The 19,148-nt window shown below is 39.5% G+C and overlaps 1 protein-coding gene across 4 annotated transcripts in view; it reads left to right on the plus strand.

The window, feature by feature from the left end:
- The first annotated feature begins 404 nt into the window (after positions 1-404).
- Positions 405-19,148, plus strand: part of nlgn2b (neuroligin 2b) — a 65,048-nt gene continuing 46,304 nt past the window's right edge. For 2 of the 4 annotated variants that reach the window (XM_003450485.5, XM_005471938.4), the window contains exon 1: positions 793-1,708. The gene's annotated coding sequence lies outside the window, so the exon portion shown is untranslated. Of the gene's footprint in view, positions 468-792; positions 1,709-1,787; positions 2,115-19,148 lie in introns of those variants that run through there. The other 2 variants (XM_025910911.1, XM_013274555.3) reach the window with 2 other exon arrangements.

Raw genomic sequence — 19,148 nt, forward strand, 5'->3', positions numbered from 1 at the left:
ATCGCTCCTATCGGCATTGCTTCCAGATGCAGCCGCAGTTACTTTGATCAAAAACAGCTTTAAAAGCCCCCCTGCTTCATGCTACCTGTCGAGGACCAAATGACAAACAGAGAAAGCATCTAGCAGCCGAAGGGCCACATATTTCCCTCGAGAGTGAGCCAAGAACAAAACAGAACTTAATAGAAAGTCATTATCGGGGCTAGATTCATCAAACAATTGACTGCCAACACGACTGATTCAGCTCAGTTGTATTTATATGGCGCCAATTCACAGCACAGAGGCGAACCCCAGCGATTTAATTTGAATACGCTATTAGGGACACTAACTGATCACTTTTGGCTGGCATGTTGTGCTTGTGCTGCCACCTAGTGGTCACATCAATGCAGGTAGTCTTTACTGTGTACCAGCTGAGCTCTGCATCCATGCTCATTTTCCTTAAATACTGAACCAGGAAGCAGAAATTATAGGTAAGCATTTATTGTTGCTGTTATTTGTATTATTATTGCTCTATATGTAACCCGTGCATTCGTATATTACGATGTTTCATATTTCACCCACCAAAAAAGTAACAAAAAATACATTAAAAAAAATTAAAAAGAAGAAAACAAAAATCTGACGTCAGCCTGGCACAGATCATCACCTATAAACGCTGGAAGCAAACGCGTTTTGCTTTTCCACACGAGTATTTCAGCAGATCGAGCGCCCTTTTCCGCCGAATTATGCGTCTCGCCTCCTCGTCATGACAGCTAGCAGTGAGACTGAAATATTGCGCGAGAGTCGATGAGACTGCGCTCAGAGAGAGAGCGAGAGAGGGAGATTGAAAAGCAGTGGGATCTCCTTCAGTGCGGGCTTCAAAAATAAATGCCACTGCATCATCCTGATATTCACAGCCTTTCAGGTGTTGTTCCAAAAGCACCAGGGCTGATCGGAAGGTGCGGGCTCTGTTTTCTCATTCCGAGCTTTCTCTCCTCAGCATCAGAGACCAAGTGAAGAGAGAGAGGGAGAGAGAGAGAGAGCACCACGCAAGCGCGCAAAGAAGAGATTGGACACCTGATTTCGGTGGGGTGTCTTCGCTGGAGCGCTGTTTCGTGTTTTAAGTCAGTCAACCTGTAATCTTTTTTTTTCTTTAAAGGGGGCCGTTCGGCACAGCGGGGGCGCACACCGCGGATTATTATCAGCGCGGGCAAATGGGGGGAGAGAAAGAGGACAGATCGCTGCGTTGACTTTTGAAGCGACGCGCGAGTCCTGACGCTATAGCGTTACGCATTTATTTTCCTGTGAGTTCATTTTCCCCCCTCTCTCGTTCTCCCTCTCTCCTTCCCGCGTTTGAGTCGCACTCGCTGCTGCGTCTCCACCTGATTTAAAAAAAGAAGAAGAAAAAAAAGTCAAATATTCCGTGGAGAAGGAAACATAGCAGGGGTGTTGTCAGAGAGGGATGAGAGGAGGAGGAGGAGGGGGCCAGTATGAGGTGTGCTTTTTTTGGAAAAGCCGGAGAAAGACGGACACCGAGAAGGTGTGCTGATGTGCGGAAGCCTGCGACTGCGTTGCTCTCCTGAGAAATAATTGCGAGCCGGAGAGAAATGGCCTAGTTAGGAGATCATCGACACGCCGACGGGGGATAGAAAAGAAGAATCGTGCTTAGATGGACGGGCCATCATCATCATCCTATTCTTCATCTTAATTCCGGTGCTTGCATCGCGTCTTTTAGGTAAGCCATATGTTCACCACCAGCACCCAAACGTGACTGGAGATTTGCTGTCTACCGCGGGCTTCATGTGTGCGCAATATGTTTGGTGACTTCGCACATTGCGCACGTTGCCCGTCCTGACGCACTGTCAATACTGAGGAATGAGACTCCCATGTAAAATCCTCGGGCCACTTTGTTGCTATAGCACACATTTTCTTCCTTTCAGTGGGAGCCTTCTATTGGCCTTGCCTGTTGATAAGCTGTGGCATCTTAACGTGATCGGTCCACTTTGCGTATCCAAGTGGTTTTAACAGCGGGGAGATATCGCTGCGATTTAATTGGAGATCAGCTCAACATGCACGGGGACCGTCAATCAGACCGGCTTGCTATTCTCAGCCGGGGCTGCCGATCCCTCTCGATTGTGGAGGTATTGATTATTTTCTGATGATCCCTTTTTTTTTATCATTACATTTATTGATGACAGCTTAATTATTCGTCTGTGCTGCAACGTAACTCATCTCAAGCACAGTGTGTGACAGGCCTTGAACTCAGAAGACGTCTTCTCTAATCAACAAATTCACAACAGCTCTGACACACACACACACACACACACACACGCACACACAGGCAGTCAAAAAAAGCCTGTGCCCTAGAAGATGCAGATAGGATTGTGAATTAAATGCACATGCTGATGATCCAGGGAAGGCTCCATTAATATTCAGCGGTGGTTGGGCAGTGCTCAGTTAATGGCAGACAACAGGACCTCTGTTCTGACAGGTCATGGATGAGAAATGGTATATTTTCATTTTTAAAGGAATGAATGTGTGTTGGTCTTTCCCTCTCTCTCTCACACACACACACACACAGATATGGGGCCTGTAGCTACGGAGAAGTGACATTTAAAATCCATCAGAAAACCAATAAAGTGGTTTTGTAGACTTTTGAAGAATTTCGTATTACTCTTGTTGGCGTGCTGTTCAAATAGCTGTGATTGCTTTTCTTAGGCCAGCGTAACGTCAGCCTCGGCACTGGCATTTTAGGAGGCTTACTCAAAGACAGCAGAATGGAGCTGAAGACCGGGAAGCCTTGCCTGGGTTTCATCTTTTAGTGGGAATTTTGTTTCACTACATATCAGACAAAATAAAAAATAAAAAAAATAGCACGCTACAGTGTGGCAGAATTGTAGCATGACCATTCTTCTTCATATACACCGCAGGTAATACGTGTGCTTCATCTAATGTTTTTTTTTTAATCTTCAAGAACATACAGAGATTGCCACCATTCCCAGAGCACTACGTCCAATAAACTACAGTTAAGGGCCAATAAAGTTAATACTGTGGCGAGCTCGGTGTCAGTCGGTTTCTAGAGAGAAAATGGCCTAGAAGTGAAGATAAAAGGGACGAAAAGGAAAGAACGGCTGCTTAATGGATTGAATGAGAACACAAGGTGGGGGACTTACAATCTGGAACAAAATGTGTTAAGTCTTAATGTTTAATGAAGTATGTTTGGGTGAGGAAGGTGAAGTGCTCAGAAGTGTTCACTTTAATATTCTCTCTCCTCTCGTAAAGTCAGAGCTTCCTTGCAGCAGCACAGCTGTTGGGTTGTTTGTATAGATGTATTTGTTTGTTTGGATGATGCAGCCTTGTCACATATCAGTGCTTGATTCCATCATCATAGCCCAGAATTTTAAAACAATATGATTTTTATTATTATTTTTCTTACCTCTCTTACTTTAGGGATATTGTCTTTTTATTTTGCTTTTTTTTTGCTTTGATTTCATTTAATTTTGAGCTGAATTTCCTCATCAGTGCTTTGCTGTTTGACTGCTGCTAAGTGATGTCACTGCATGTCTTGAAATAACAGGTAGCAACATGGCAGCTGGTGAACAGGCTCATGCACGTTAGCATTCCGACCTTGCAAGCTGTTCTATGGTTTATGGGTTCATAACTGTAAGATTGAGGTGTAATAAGCGATGGTAAAATGAAGTGTCATTTGTTACTTCATGTTTGAGGTTGGCACACACACACACACACACACGATTGCTTTCATCTGGCTGCACAAGGCCAAAAGCCAACTGCATTTATGTGTTGTTTTTTTTTTCAGTTAGAACCTACATGTTACTCCATGTGTTATTGCACTGCGAGAGACAAGGCAGGAGTTTGTGATCACTGTCATTTGATTGTCTTTGATGAAAGAGAAAATGCACAAAAAAAAGGAAAATTCTATCAGGGACTTGGCCTTGGATGAGACAATTTTCTTCAAATACCTTCTGGGTTTACTTTTGTATTATTTGCTTGGAATGCTCAACGCTAAAATTCTGACTTTACAGCCACTTTAGATTATTTTTGGTGTCATAATTGTATTTTAGATTAACAATAGAAAAACAAAAACATAAACTAGAGAACTAAAGACATTACACACTGGGGGGAAAAGCCTTAATAAGGGGATACTTTGAAATAAGATACTTTGAATTGTGCAAAAATATTATATTTTCTAATGTATTTATATGTTTTCATATAATCCAGTTCAAAGTGCTCCAAGCAGACCTTGAAGAAGAGGCGGAAGATTTACACTTCCAAAACAAACAGTATGTTTTCAGGTTATGGCAAAGTCAGTGTCGTGTTTAAATCCAGAGAAGGTTTGATCACTAGTGTGAACGCTAGAGTTCGTTTCTGTTAAAAATACCCAACACAAAATAGCCTTCATTAGGGTAACGCACACCCAGTGCACTTAAACTGATTTTATTTGTGCAGAGTTAACATGCTCTTATATTAATGTTCAATATTTCCATGGATACTTCTTGGGTTTGACTCTCAGTCCTTTTTTTTCGAGTTGTGAGTGAGTTCCACAACGAGAGTCTTCAGGGTTGTGCACTTAGAGAAAGTGTTTATCAAGAGTCCAAAAATTCCACAAAAGAACCCTCATGCCGTTTACAATTGTACTGTGTGGGACTGACCTGAGCCCTTAGAGATTTATCAAGAACATTCTTCACAAGTCTGTGATTCTTGTTGTTCTGAACTTTGGGATTAGATGTAACCCATAGTCACTGCAGCAGTACACTTAATACCACTGACTAGCTGTCCATAAAGCTGCACACAGGACATCACTTCTTACATTTGGAGTCTTTAACACGCTAATGGTGGGGTTTTTAAAAAAATTGAACAATAAAAATCAGGACAAAACTGCACTAAAACCCATCTGCAGCTTGTTTATATTTGAATTGTGGGAGCTGTTACTATCCCCTCATCGCATCCCGTACCTTAGCCAAGTGTCTTTAACCCTTTTTGATATAAAACATTTACTGTATGCTGGGTTTAAACCTGTAGCTGCTGTAATGGAGGCTCGGAGATTTTATTTTCTGCCCGAAGATGTCGAGTCAGAGGAAAGGGAGGTTAAAATGACCCAGCTCTCAGTCATATCACGACCACAGAGAGGAGAAGCTGTAGAATAGCTTGACCTGACCCATTATCTGTGAGCAAAGTAAAGCTGGAGAAAACGCCTGTGCAAATGCCATGGTAACCATCTTGTGCAACCTCCTTTGAAGCAACATCACATAACAGTGATCCATAAGATAAGCCAGGATAAGGGCCGTCCTGTCTCGCGCGCTCCGAGAAGAATATCACGGCAAAACCCATTAAAATGTGCGCTAAGTTAATGCGTCTTTTTATTAGTGACACAGGCAAAAGCCCATTAAAAAGGGACACGTGACCTTTCCTGAAACACAAAGATCCACCTTTTAAATTCATCGCACGTGATCCATTAAGCAGCTGTAATATTTGATTAATTTTATTTTATTTATTTATTTTTGCAGTGGTGTACAAACTCCAGCTGGCATTCAAATATGACATGTATTCTTAAAAAAATTATATTATAATAAATATTCCTTTCAAGCAGTCTGTCAGTGATGGTTATTATGGAGCTGTGGGCTGTGTTGACATGAATGAGACACATTTGACATGATACTTTTTATTAGGGCGGCAGCCCATTTTGCTGTTATTTAAATGTCAGCTTCTACATTTTTAGATGGGGATTTGATAGCTGCTTTACGACACCGGCGTAGTCTCATCGGCTTGGAATACAGTGAAGGACACTGACGACAAGTGTGAAATACAGCAGAACTGCAGGAACTGTAGATAACCACTTGCTTTCTGCCACTGCTGCAGGATTGAACTGTTGCTCGGTGTAAAGTACACAAGAGTGTGTGATTCATGTCAGCTGGTGCTTGGGCAGTTCAATCACTGCTTTACAGGAGCCCAACAAATAAAGGTGAAGTCATAATTTGGGAAGTCAGTGAAAACTGATGCGGTGATTAAGAAGTCATTGTGTCTCCACTGTCCTTTTTGTCTCTATCACCAAATCAATATTTAAAGCTGTGAGAACGTGGCCAATAGAAAGATGCTAGGTAATGCAATGCGCTCTCAATTTAAAAACACAGAACAGCAATGATCAAACTCTGACCAGCGCTGAACGGCATACCGAATATTACTGATGTTTAAAAATGTTTTTCAAAATTCGGACAAAAGCAGCAGACGTTTTGCATTCGTTGCTGAAAAATATGAACCCCTGGGTGTGGATTTGATGAAAAGAGCAAGCTTTGAAGCATCACTTTAAGTGGCGAGCTTTAATGGGAAAATTGGAACTTTTTCAAATTTTGTCTTCTTTTGAATCTTGGTCTCTCACCTAAAACATGCACTGTACACAACATTTAAATAACTTTACATTAAACTTGCTGCCCTGTGTAAAAATTATCATCCCACAAGGATGATTTGTTGTATTTTATTTATTATACATTAAGTCACTAGATGCTGTATCCTGCTCAACTTGGTGTAAAAACCCATGTTAGATGTGCAAAATACAGCCAAAATTCTATGTATGTACTTTGTTACACTTTGAGTGTATTTTTACTGAATATCTAGATTTGATTACATCAGGTGAAACTTTATTAATCCCTGGGTTCCTCCGGGAATTCAGTAAGAGGTGTTCCTGACCGGGAATCGAACCCAGGCCCCAGCGGTAAGCACGCCTATTGCTAACCACTAGACTACCAGGGATCGACAGCAGGTGTATGTGAAATTTCAGTTTCCTAAATACAGTTCCTCAGTGTGCCACATGTAGGAGAAGCTGCTCTGCTGATGTGCTACATATGCTAGGATTTCTACTGTACATAGTGATTCATGGGTAATTCAGCTTCATGTAAACACCTAAATCATTATATTAGACCATCCATATTTTCACCTGATCATCTGTATCTCCAGAGCATGCTACTGCTTTCTACAAGCCAGCCTCTATGCTGCTTGCATTGTGACCATTGTTTTACCAGAAGAACAATGGCTGACCTTGACGATCATTTTCAGTTGAACGGAATATTCTGTTTGCATTACTAATCTTAGGACTTCCTCAACAACTGAAAATAAATTCAGCAAAAATACAGAATAACAAGACACGGCTCAGGTCGCTTGAAATGATTGAACATCGAGGACCACTGTGGTAGCATTGGGAGTTCAGATGCACCCTTACAGTATGTCAGGTAGTTCAGTCAAACACATTCAGGGCAGTTTATTGGAAGCAGCAGTCCACGTGAACTGTGTGAACACTGCTCTGTGTTATTCTGCTAATGATGATGAAGCCAAGTGGCATGGCGGAGTCTCTCTGGTGTACAAACTATGACAGGAGAGAACTGAAAAAGTCTCAAGAGCAGAAGTGTAAGCTTCACACATAATCAAATTTAGTAAACAACAACCTTCATCCAGTTAACTACTCGTATTCTCCTCATTTTTTTTTTTTTAATTTTTAAAGTCTGTACCGGCATTGAAACCCAGATTGCGCCTACCCCCATCTTTTATTCAGCTGACCTCACAGCAGTACCTTTGGAGTACAGGAAACCTCTCAACACTTTTGGGCATACAAATCATTCCAGCAGAATACATCACATACAGCAAGTCTTAGTGCTTTATGTAAGCTAACCCAGAAGATCATGACTGCAGCCATCCCATCTGTTAAGAGTACACCTTCCAGTGAACGTGACAGTCAGTGTTTAACTTTCTGTAGCTGTTTTGCGTTGTGTCACCTTAAACAGCACAGAGCGTATTTACTCATATGAATGATGCCCCCATTGTAAGACGATGAAGCAGGCCCGCTTTCCATGTTGCTGAACTCCGTGGGACCGGCTGCACGACTTATAGACGATTGTCCTGCCCATTATCACGCTCATTGATGAGCAAACATAATGCACCTGCTCTCTCACGCATATAACGTGTGATGTTTTTGTTGTTGTTTTTTTGTTTTCTATTCTAAATTTATTTTAAAATCTGCCACATTTCCAATATGATGCACATCTACATTACCAAATAATAGCTGCTCTTTAATGGATGAGTTTAAAATGGCTGTAGACAAGTTATTATAATATTGATGCGCTCTGGGTATCCATCGATTTATGCCAGAGTGTAATAACACTTGTTCTACAGTGTTGCATCTCAGACAGTATTACAGATTCCCCTGGCAGCAGGTTTTCATGAAATATAGATGTAAAACATATGATAATGGCTTCCTGAAGATCAAAAGAAAAGCATATTTCTTGCAGCCGTCACCGATTGGTCTTGTGCATTACTGATAATGATTCCTCAATATGTTGAAGTCCAGATTGCACAGTCTGGATTTATCTTTCAGTGTCTGGTCATTGTTACGGTGCTATTTTGAGGGCAGCGAAAGATTTGCAGGCAATTTGCAAAACACAGTGTGACTTTTATTGCAGCAAAGCCACAGGAGTAATATATTTACTAATGAATTTAGCTTTGACAGCAGTCTTTCACCAAAAAGCTCTCCGCTAAACAAGATAATGGTAATTAATGGGAGATCTTTCCCTTCAGATCAGTTTTAATTTCGGCTCAGAAGCATTGGCTCTATATTTAGTTTTTTGAGGAGGAGCCGCTAAGGACCGGTGTACATTTTCAACTCCTCGGCAAGGTGACCTCCTGCTGTTGTGTGAAAAAACCTACTTCAGATCGTGATTGTGCCTGATCGTAAAAAGCTGATTTTTCTTTGGATCCTTACTAAAACGATGTGAGGTTTTTTGCTTGCTCTTTTAGACCACAACATTTTCCCTTTCAGTAACTTAAGTTAGATTAAGCCTTATGCAGTGAAAGCACTTGGTTAAAGGTAGATCCAGCTTTTGTAGTAGTGATTGTTATTTCACTTTTTATTTAAGTCTAAGGGTGGATAAATGGAGGTTAAAAAAGTAAAGAACGGGAAAAGAATCTTTCGACTACGTTATGAGTGTCAGTGTTGCATAGCTTGTCCACCAGAGGGCACTGTGCAAATTCACTGTTCGCAACAAGTGTTTGTAATCCTACAAACACAACAAGCTGATCTGAGCAGTCGGGCAGAGCAAAGCGTAAATGAGTAATTAAATAACTACACGTAACAAGTGTTAGATTTGTTGTGTTTATGTTTTGTGTGTCTGAAAAAAGAATTATCAGGTTTAAATCAAGAATTATCGGTATTGGTGTTCGTCCTAAAAGTCCTAAATAAGTCAAACAATCAGAATATACAAGAACCTTATTTAGCAGATATACAGTCCACCTAATATCAGTTTCCATGCCATATCATCCAATCAGATGAGTGTATTTTTAATTCCTTTGAGGCAAATGTATTTTATTGTATGTATTTCAATTATTCAGACTTTTCTGAAGAGAATGAAAATGCTACGTATTACTGCGTGAGCTGATATTTATGGTTTTCAATGCCATTTTCCCTTTTCGGTGTAAAAAAGGGTAAGAAAAAAACAACCCGAAAGACTCAATTTGTTATTCTTGGGATCCCCTGCTGATATTGCAGGAGTAACTGCATTCACACTTATAGAGCTCGCCTGGTTTAATTTTCAGAGGAAAAAGGCTGCCGCGTTGCCAAAGAGGAGAAAACGCTACGCAGGTTATCCAATCCAGCCTTGTTTTAAAAAACATTTTAATTATTCATTTGTTTGGATGTGCAGAACACAACTGGCCTACAGTGCATTACCACAGCAGTTAGGGAGATGGGTTTCAGCAGCGCTGAAAGACTCCAACTAAACAAACAAGAACATGCGAACAGAATGGATGCCATGTACTTAAAAACACAAGACAGTCATTGAATTCCAAACAGGGAGACAGTAACACGCTGGTGTAATCGCATCAAATGTTTCAAAGCATCTGAGCAACTAAACAAACACCTTTGCTTGTGTAAAGACTTATTCAGTATTGAATGAAAAGGTTTATTGATACTCATGGTTTTGGATTTGAATTGGTTACAAAATTACCGTGTATTATCCATTTCAAAATATATGTTTTTGCTCCTATAGTATTATAAATGGTTTTGTGTCATTCTAAGTAAAATCTTGCTCATGCTGGACTCTTTACCATTACTTTATTAAGAAGTTATCCGCCCAGTTTCAATGCTGTTACCAGCTGTTAGCCCAACATACATATTACAAGTAAGCAGGCTCCCACTATTACCTATAAATAAGCCCAGACGTTATCTGCTAAGAAAAAGATAATGAAGGAGACACAGTGGTTGTATGATGTCTGTGGGAATGCTATTGTAAGCTAGCGAAAAGAGCTTTTTAACCTGTACGTTACAATGTCAAAAAAATCCCTAAAGCTAAGCAAGTACTTTTGGTACCTGAACCTAAACAAGCATTGTGTGGAAACCAAAGCAAATCAGGTAAAAAATGATTTGAAACAAAAAATATTCTAAAAGATTTTGCTAAACCAAAGTTTAAATTTGACATGGTAACATTTCTTCATAAAACTATGTGTAGATGCTGTTGCGGTCTTTTCTTTCCATTCTCACTTCAACAGGAGCTTCTGTGCACAGCATTACATCTACTTACCACCCAGTCTTAGTATTACAGCTCCATTTTCCTGCTTTTCCTGTTGCACTTCATGTTATGTCTTTTCAAATCTTTCAAAACATCCGTGGTTCTCTCCAAATACACACTTCATTGTCAGCATGTGATCTCTGTAGCATAGCCTTTTTTTAACGGACATAGTTTTACACAAGAAAGAACCACACAATCTCCTAATGCTCCTTATGTGTATTATTTCCCCTTGAGAGTGTAACTAAAATTCAAATTGTAACACCCATTAAAACATATCATTTTAAATCCATAATAAAGAAAAACCTAATCACATTTTTGTTGTAATGTTCAAAACACAAGTGGCTAGACTTTGATTATATGATAGTAAAAAGGCAAGGCCATGCTTGTTACTGTGACAACACAGATTGCAGTAATAGTTCAATTAAGCATACGCTCAGTTCACATTAAAGTGATTTCACCCAGCAGGGGTATGTTTAGTTAGACCGGGGGCAGTTTACATAGACAAGGAATTACCGAGAAATGTCAGGCCATTTTCTCTGACTTCTTGTTGTTGTTTCTTTGAGCGAGGTCTCATTATTCGCAAGGTTACCTGAAAGCATTCAATCAAAAAAGACGAGGGCTTTTGGTACTACAGCTCCATTTTGTCGGCCTTGCAAACACACCACCAGGGAATTCTTGTCAAATCCTTCCTAACCCGTTTGACAAAAAGAACACGTTTAAGCAAAAACATAAATGACTAGCGCCTGGAGTGTTGGTGTTACTACCAGGTTATCCCCATATCCCGCTGTCACACATACAGTAGACCACTGTTGATGTGACATGTTTAACATCTTAATACAGGGCTGTGTTTAATTGACTGAAAACAATTATGATCGGTGAAAAATATTTTCTTTCATTCTTTTCAACATGGGCTTCACTGTAGTTTGATATTAATTTTTTAAAATAATATTCAAAACTCATTAAAACTTTACAGACTAGTCTATCTAAGAGTAAAACAGAACTGTGGCTACTTGGTGAATTTGAATATTAATGCTTAGTCCTTACAAGCAAAATTTACGTTTACTTGCATATTAAACTGACCAATGCTCTAAAGTAAATAAGAACATTTTAAAAATGTGCGATAACATGCTGTTCTGGTTCTGATAAGTCAAGATTGTTGCCTCCTAGAAAGAGATTCTTCTCTCTTTTCGTCCGTGGCTTATGAAATCACGGTTAACAGCCATGCTACTTCTCCTTTGACACTACTGAAATTGAATTGGTTTGAAATGAGCTGCGAGGGAAACTTTATGGCAGAATGGCCATTTGAAAATATGAACAGCGCAGGCAGAAAAGTACTGACGAGTGACGTGTTATGAAGGTAGACCGCCATGTGGAAAGTGAAATGAAGCAATGACTGTGATGTAAAAGTGCTGGCCTTTGGCTTTAGGGACATTTGAGGTCCACAGTAGGTTTGTACAGCACCAGGGTTTGTATCACTGTTTTAGATGTGTAAATCCTTGGTTAGATACAATAGAGGAAACCAGACCAGACGGGAACTATTCAACCTATGCTAAGAGTATAATTCTTTCCTAGTTATGGTTTGACATGCTGTCTTCAAAAACTATCAGTGTGATTTAAGACCAGGAGGAAGAGCTCTAACATGACAGCCAGCAAACCACTCTACCCTAACTATCAGCACCTGCCTGTATTGTGGCCATGGCTCATTTTATCTTTCCACCATTCTCCTCACATTATTTCCCAAGCCTTCCCCTTTGTGCTAACTTTGGCTTCATATCTTGTTCTTTCCATCTTTATTCCTTGGGATATTTTTCTTGTGCTATTATTATTATTTCCCTTTTTCAGTTTTGTTGGCAGAAAAACTATCACGTCATCTGGAATCCTTTTAAGAAAGAACAGATTGTTTTTTATTATTTTAAGTTGATGCTCTTAATCCAGTGAACAGTGTTTTTAAGATAAAAACAGCTAATAACTATAAGACCTTTAATATTTTAATTAAGATTAGTTTTGTAATTGATATTTTTTTTAAATTTTTATTTAAAAAAACAACTGGGAAGCCTGCAAAGTTAGTATTTAGTACCACCCCTTTGGCAAGCACTACGCTTGTCAGTAAAGAGACTTGCAGTTCACCCTTTTATACCTAGTTACGCTAATATTCCCGAGACTTTGTGCATATTTCTAATCACAGTTGTCATAGGCATGGAAAACCTTCAACTTATTTGGTATTTTTTAGGTAGTCCGTTGTGGATTTTGAGTTGTTGTGTATTCAGCCTTTTGACAGACACTGAATTGCTTGGTATTTAACTGAGCCCGTGCTTCCGTCTACCAGTGAAGTGTTCCTTGTTTCACTGGCTGCAACACAAGCCCAAAGCATGATCGATCCATTCCCGTGTGGAACATTTGGTGAGCTCTTGTTTTCATGAAATTTTGCACCCTTCTTTCTCCTGCAGGAATGGTTTTCTACTGATGAATGTTCCATAAAGGTCATGCTTGTGCAGGTGTTGCTGCACAGTAGAACAGTGCACCACCACTCCAGAGCCCGCTAAACCTCCCTAAAGGTCTTCTTTGAGTCAAATAGGGGTTTTGATTTGCCTTTCTAGCAATCCTATGAGCAGCCAACTTGACCTCCTATTTCAGTTAACTTCTATTTCTTAATAAATCTTCAATAGAAAGAGCTTCCTAAAAATGCAGTGCTATTTTGTTTTCACATTCCCATCTCAAGTATGAGAGGGAACTGCTTAGAGGTGCACAGCTGCTGATTGTTGGGACAAGATTTGAGGAGTATTTCTAAAGCTTTGAAAATTGGATCATCTGGCCTTTCTTACTAATGACTAGTGATATATCATAAACTGAACAAGCTAAATGAGGTCTTATGCTTCTCTTACTTTGCCCTCCTTTGCCTTTTTTCAAGCAGAAATTGTATAAAATTGTACGAAACGAAAGTGTTGTTTGACGGTAGGGCTGTCCAAAAATAGACACTCAGATACTAACTGAAATAATGATTGAAACAAAAAATTTATATTGGACCACTGATGCCAACAACAAGGCACATAGCCCCTCCCCTCACTAGCTGCCAAATAATCGACCTTCATAACAAGAGGCCAGTAAAACTTCCATTTCAGTAACACTGTACAAGTACTAAACATTTATCACAACATTTTTTAGAGTACACATGTAAGCATTAGCTGTTTAACTGTTAGCAATTTACTCGATAGCCACATTATCCATCTATTAAGTTACCATTGAGGCACCGTTGAGGCAGTGGCTTTATAAAAAAACAATAATGTCAATGCAGGCAGCCAACGTTGTCAGCCAACTGTACCCACCTGTAACCTTTTTTTGTTTTGTTTTATTTTTTGTTGCTCTCAGACAACTTGAAAATAGTGTTGCTATTGATGGTGTTGTTTAATCTTCTATTTCTTTTAAATCCTCTTCATTTTTGTAATTTTTTGCCTGTGCTATTGAAAACACTGAAGTGTCCAAGTATCTGTATCAGGTTTGAAATGCTAACTTTGCTTCACTGAGTCATCATACTATTCTACAAAGATGCTTTTTTTTGGCCATTATAAACACCAAGTAAGGAGCAGATAGAAGAGAACCTGGAAGTGTGGAGGTACATCAGTGCATACCTCCACACTTCCAGGTTCCCTTCATGAGAGATTGCATGTATGTGAATGAGAGAGCGACAGGTGGAAAGGTCAAGAGTGAGATGTTAGTGACGTGCTATGATGTATCAGGTTGAATGCAGCTTGAGATGGTTTGGACATGTCCAGGAGGGATAATGGATATATTAGACAAAGGATGTTGAATATATGAATATGAAAGCAGATTAAACACAAAAACATAGGAACAAAAGAAATGTTTCATGAGATAGTGAATTAGTGCTACTAATCTTTGGTGGCCACCTGGTGAATGCATTAGCTTCTCTTCACTGGCTGGGTCCTGAAAACCTCACACTACTATATGATCCAAATGGACCTCTCCGGTCTCAGACTGTGGACCTACTTGTGGTTCCATCTCTACTTTTAGATTTAGATTTAGAGCGTTTCTTTTTAGCAAAGCTTATAGTTAGGGCTCAATCAGGTGAAACTGAATCCTTCCTGGTTTTACATGATGCACTGAGGATTTTTCTTCACTCATCTGTTTTCTTTTCCTGTGTGTTTATGTAACACTACTACATTTAATCATTACCAATAATTCTAAAACATTTATTTTTTATAGTTTGTCTCTTGTCCTGCCCACACTGCCTCCCCCCCAACTGGTCATAGTCAGAAGCCTGCTCGTTCCTCAGTGTGGTTCTGCTTGAGGTTTCTTCCTGTTAAAAGGGAGTTTTTCCTTTCCTCTGTCACCAAGTGCTTGCTCAAAGTGGTTGTCTGATTGCTGGGTTTTTCTCTCCAACATTGTAGGGTCTTTACCTTACAATATAAAGCGCCTTAAGGTGACAGTTGTTGTGATTTGGTGCTATACAAAGGAAAGTGAATTAAATAAAATTGCAATTGATACAATATGTAATATGTATTTGGATACAATACAAATACATATTCAAAATATTAAACAGTGAGTTTGGAATATTATTCTCATGTAATGTTATTTTTATAATTGTTATATTATTAGTGATTTGTATAGGCTTTGACGGCAGTTTGTTTTACCAACTTGCTACGCATTCCATCCAGACATTCACCAAATAAAAGGAAAGGGATTTGCCTGTCAGTTGGATGTGGATGTCACAGAGGGTGATGAATTAGTCAGACGTGCACGTTGCCAGTAAAATGTTCTTAACACACCCACATCAAGAGCATGAGACAACCATTTGCAGCATTTTCATTGGGAGTCAGATACTTTGGGAAATAATAAAATGGGTTGTAGCTTGTCGGTTTACAAACTAGAGGCTGACACATTACATGAACATTCAGTGATCACATTTTAATTTGGCCAAAGTAATTGCAGGCCCATTCTGAGATTGATAAAGTTTGAGTTTCTTGTTTTGCTACTCTCAAGCTGTTTTTTTACTTTCCTTCAGTAGAATCAAGACGAAAGCTGATTGTAGATTTGTTGGGGGGGGGGTGTAGCGTTGAACGTGCATGCCCAGAGGAATGCAGGATAGTTAATTCAATTTCATTCTGAACATCTTGTAAATTTGACCCCTCTAGACACATTTTCTTTTGAACTGTTTTCAAACTTGCGACTGTATTTTTTTTTTTTTTCTGAGCTTGAAAACGATCGTCTTTCTCATCTCCAGGCACCATGTGTCAGCAAGATCGGACAGTCATTTTTAACATGGTTAAGCGGCCTTCTCTATTTAACTTAGTTCGCCATTCTTTTCTTGAATGAGCTTTAAGCCTGAGGCAAAGCAGCTGTCAGACTGCTCCTTCAAACTGTGTGTATCGCCCACAGACACTTATACACATGCTAACACAGCTAGCATTTCACCTAGATCATCGCTAATTAGTGTGTCACCAGATTGTGCTCACTACTTGGCCTCAATTTGGCAAATTCTCCCCCAAACACACTTAAAAAAAGCAGATAAATAAAAAGTAACAGCCCCTAGAGGCAACAGCGTTCTACTATAACACATTTCTAAAGTTCCGCTGCCAGTTGATGTCAAGATATCATTCTCTGTTTGATTGTTTATTGTGTTGTATTTGTAGATGGGTAAGATAAATGGATTTCCATGTGATCCACATGTGTTAAGCGGATAGAGAAACTGTTGTTACCAACAGCAACATATTGATTTTTTGGTCCAGCGGTGACAGAGGGCCTGTTGTCTACCATCTCCTATCTGCTCCGACTGCCTGCTGCTTGATGATCCTCACCGCAGCTTTAATAACCCGCATCAATTCTTCATTAAGGCCCCTTTAATTGACTTCTCCTTGATCATTTGTCAACATTTTTTTTCATCTTAACCTGTGTTTTCATATTATTTATCAGGATTAGTCCATGAAGAAAAATAAAGGTGTTTAATTTGCTGTGATTTGAGCGCTGTATTGAGCTTGGCCTTTCTTTCCCTGTCAGGATTTGTCCAGAAAGCCTTATTGCCTTTTGAATTGGATGTTTGCAGTTATATCTTGGTTTGATTTCAATTACAATAAGTGTAAAGTGATATTTCCTTGAGGATATCCCTCTGATTTTTCTGGCTGCAGTGAGATGATGATGGGAACGCAGTGGCAGATGGAGCGGCCATGGTATCTGATTGAGCTGCTGTTGGAGTCTGGAGAGCTTATGGTAAATGGAATAAATTGTAGGATGAAGTTCAAAGCCTCCATCAGCACTAACAATGCAGCAGTTCTCCGGAATTATGTGGTCGCTATAAAAATTAACACAGTGACAAGAACTTACAACCTAAAACATTTCTCTGACAGATTAACCTTTGTCTGGATCTCGCTCTCTAGACCAGATTTGTTACAGAGTGATTTAGTTAGAAATCATGGCAGACTTTCTATGAAAACATGTGCACAAAAACTTAGAGGAAATTACTTTACATGGCATTTAGTTCCCATTTATGTGTATATGTTTCAGTCAATGACAGTGATGCTAAGGCATTATAGCAACTGACTGTAAAAATTTTGTGCCTGCTGTAATGAACGCAAAAACAAAGTGCTTTTTCAGAATTTGCTACAATGTAATTTTCTCTTAGGGTTCTGCTAGAGGAAATGCCATCTGATTATTAAAAATGAAGGGTTGATCCCCTTGGCAGCATGAGAATACTCAGGATTGGCATGGTTGCAAAGTTGTCATTTGGTGTGATCTGCTCCTTAATCATTGCCAAGTGCTTGCTCATGGGATGCCACCGTTGGGGTTTTTACCTTGCATCATTAAGAGCATTGAGATGGCTTTTTTTCTGTGAACCATTGCTATATAAATAGAAGTTGTAAAGTACAGCTGAATTGTCTTGGCCCAAATATTCATTTTAGCCAATAAGGCTCCCACTCCATCCAGAAGAGGGACACGTGTTTGCTGAAGTTTAGATTTTGATTTTAGAGTCAGTAAAGCAACCTTTGTTGTTTTGTTGCTAGCAAGCTAGCTATCCACAGCTGATTCAGAGCAACGGTCATCCTACAGGAAATACTTCCCAAAAGTGTTGCAACTGTTGGTTGTCCAAATTCTTTTTGAAAGTGAATGTCTGTGGCTACAAGTGTCTTTTATGTGAAAATTTTCCTTACTGAGATGGCATTAAATATTGGGCCTGCTAGCTACATTAAGAACTTCCTAGCTTCGAAGCTTCTCAGATTGAGGCTTGTTTTTCCTTTTTTGCAGGCTTTATAATGATTTCAAGTTAGTTGTGATAGACAGGGGTGGACACATGATTCATCTTACAACAGCTGCTAACACCAACTTCATAGATGGTTTTATAGAACAAATCTGAAGAGATCTGTGGCTCATTCTTTCTTTCTGTCACTAACCGGAGTTGGAACATAGGCTAACTGGTAAATTGAAAGTATACCGATACTATTTTGGTATTTGGCACATCTAAAAATGTTATTCTGGTTATTGTTTATTACCACTGTAAATATTAATAAGTTTAAGAAGATGAAGAGAAAAAGAAGATTTTAGTGAATACATTAAATTATAGTATTTCACCGTCAGTTGTTTTAAAAAAAAAATAAAAACACCCTAGGCATGACCCTTCTGTGTAGAGTTTGCATGTGAGTGTGTGGTTGACTGCCTCTCTGGGGTAACCCTGTGATGTAATGTCAACCTGTCCTGCCGCTCAGTTCAGCTGGGATAGACTGCGGCACCCAGAGGGCTCTAAACTGGATAAGCGGTTAAGAAAATGGATTGATAGTTGGGTCTCTAAGCAGATGAATCACATGTAATTGTAGATGACAAGAACTGCATAAAACTCACCTGTAAGGACCTTTAAAAATGGACTAACATCTTCAGTAATGGATTGTCAAATCAAATGAACGTTTCTAATGGTGGCTTTTGAGAGAATTCCCAAAAGCCACCATTAGAAAAGAGAGAGCTGCAACTTCCAGGAAGAGCGAGAGCTGCAACTTCCAGGAAGTTGCAACTCTTTTTTTCCCTCATACCCTGAATTACCCTGTGCACCCTGGCAGGCTGTACACAGAGGAACTGGAGTGGATTTTGGGTAGCTTCAGCACCTCGTGTGAAAAAGGGATAAGGCTCTTTGGCCGAACCTACATATGCAGCCTGACAAGTCTAATCTTCTAGCCTCTCAATTCATCAACAAGACAACTTATTCTTCCCCGGTCAATTTAAGGTTAAAGTGAACATTAAGCAATGTAATCATCTGGTTTAATCAGAAAAGAACAAGAAACATGGCGAGGCAGACAGCATGTATGAGTCACCTGCTTTCTTACATTACATCATGCCAATGCGTTCCCACTTAAACCCAGTTCCCAAGATATAAAGATATATCTTATATAAGAAATACTTTGTAATTACTTAAACAGTTTTGTGTATGTCTTTTTCCCAGCTCAGTGAAAGTTTTCTTGGGTTACATGTGCAGGATCTTTAAGTGTACAGGCTTTAGCATTGTAGCTCGGGTTTAGTCGAGTTCTACTTCCTTTAACCCTTTAAAGCCAAACACAGAGCCAAGTCTGCCAGAGCTTATCTTTACATTATTACATGCTGTATTGCCATTTTTGGAGC

The sequence above is a fragment of the Oreochromis niloticus genome, linkage group LG10 (genome assembly GCF_001858045.2).
Source record: "Oreochromis niloticus isolate F11D_XX linkage group LG10, O_niloticus_UMD_NMBU, whole genome shotgun sequence".
NCBI lineage: Eukaryota > Metazoa > Chordata > Actinopteri > Cichliformes > Cichlidae > Oreochromis > Oreochromis niloticus.